Source organism: Mus caroli, chromosome 9 (assembly GCF_900094665.2).
Source record: "Mus caroli chromosome 9, CAROLI_EIJ_v1.1, whole genome shotgun sequence".
Taxonomy (NCBI): domain Eukaryota; kingdom Metazoa; phylum Chordata; class Mammalia; order Rodentia; family Muridae; genus Mus; species Mus caroli.
Window position 1 is genome coordinate 34,601,054 of NC_034578.1, and position 1,658 is coordinate 34,602,711.

Here is a 1,658-nt window from a genome sequence, read left to right on the forward strand (position 1 = left end):
TAGGCTATCATGGTGGAAATTCAGCAGAGATGCTGAAACTGTTTGATCCTTATCCTCACAGAAATGTATATTTAATATGCACATCTTAATTTAGTAAATATTAGTTCTTTAAAACATTAAGATACTTTATTATTTATGCTATTATATGTGTGGGTATATATATTTCACAGCTTGAATGTGAAGATCAGAGGAAAATTTGCAGCAATTGGTTCTCTCTTTTCCTGCTATGGATCCAGGGGTTCAAACCAAGGTTATCAGTCTTGGAGGCAAGTGCTTTTTACTGTCTCTCTGGGCCATTATTCACCTTTAAAATTCCCTTAATATTATAAAAGTATACCAATGGAAATTTAAATGGAAAAAAAGTGCAGAGATGGATAGGTTTGAGACTAATTTTCCATTCTGTGTTTTAATATTATTATACAGGGTTTACTGGGAAAATCTTGGATATTATCTTAATGTTCTTATTTCTTCCATTCTCACAGATATGACCTGAGAAGGAATGGCCTCTGGCAATGACTCCATCACAGTGAAGGAGTTTATCCTGTTGGGCTTGACACAGCAACCGGAGCTCCAGCTGCCTTTCTTCTTCCTCTTCTTGGGAATCTATGTGGTCTCCATTGTGGGGAACCTGGGCTTGATCGTTCTGATTGTTTTGAATCCTCACCTGCACACTCCCATGTACTACTTTCTCTTCAACCTTTCCTTCATTGATTTCTGCTACTCCTCTGTCATAACCCCCAAAATGCTGGTGGGTTTTGTGAAACAGAATATCATCTCTCATGCTGAGTGCATGACTCAACTCTTTTTCTTTGCCTTCTTTGTTATTGATGAATGTTGTATTTTGACAGCAATGTCCTACGACAGATATGTGGCCATATGTAAGCCATTGCTTTATAAGGTTACCATGTCCTATCAGGTCTGCTTAATGATGACAATGAGTGTGTACATGATGGGGTTTGTGGGTGCCATAGCCCACACAATTTGCATGCTGAGACTCACCTTCTGTGATGGCAACATTATTAATCACTACATGTGTGACATACCCCCTCTCCTGAAGCTCTCCTGCACAAACACCTCTGTCAATGAGCTGGTGGTTTTCATTGTTGTGGGTGTCAATGTGATAGGACCTACATTGATCATCTTCACTTCTTATACTTTGATCATTTTCAATATTTCCCATATCCGTTCCACCGAGGGCAGATCCAAGGCAATTAGTACCTGTAGCTCGCACATAATAGCTGTTTCTATTTTCTTTGGAGCCTCAGCATTCATGTATCTTAAGCCTTCTCCTGTTGGATCTGTGGGTGAAGATAAAGTATCCACGGTTTTCTACACCATTGTGGGCCCAATGTTGAACCCTTTCATCTACAGTTTGAGGAACAAGGATGTTCACATTGCACTGCATAAGACTTTGAAGAAAAGCATGCTTATCTAGATAGAAACTGTTTTTCTTCTAGATTCAGATCTTACATGTTTCATGTGATGTAGCAAGCTATAGAGAGAATCCTAAGAATTTGAAATGAAATTCCAACTATTCAGTAATACAAAAATTAATTGTGCAAAACAGTTCACAGATTAAGCCACTGTGAAGAAGAGTCCTTCATTCTTTAAAAAATTTTATATAATTAAAAAAATTAAAATTCAGCCGGGTGGTGGTG

At 38.1% G+C, this 1,658-nt stretch overlaps 1 pseudogene across 1 annotated transcript; it reads left to right on the top strand.

Annotated features, from left to right (window-relative positions):
* The first annotated feature begins 484 nt into the window (after nt 1-484).
* LOC110302152 lies at nt 485-1,435 on the top strand (annotated as a pseudogene). Its single transcript, XR_002378782.1, has one exon. The product of XR_002378782.1 is annotated as an olfactory receptor 145-like (transcript).
* Nucleotides 1,436-1,658: the final 223 nt, after the last annotated feature.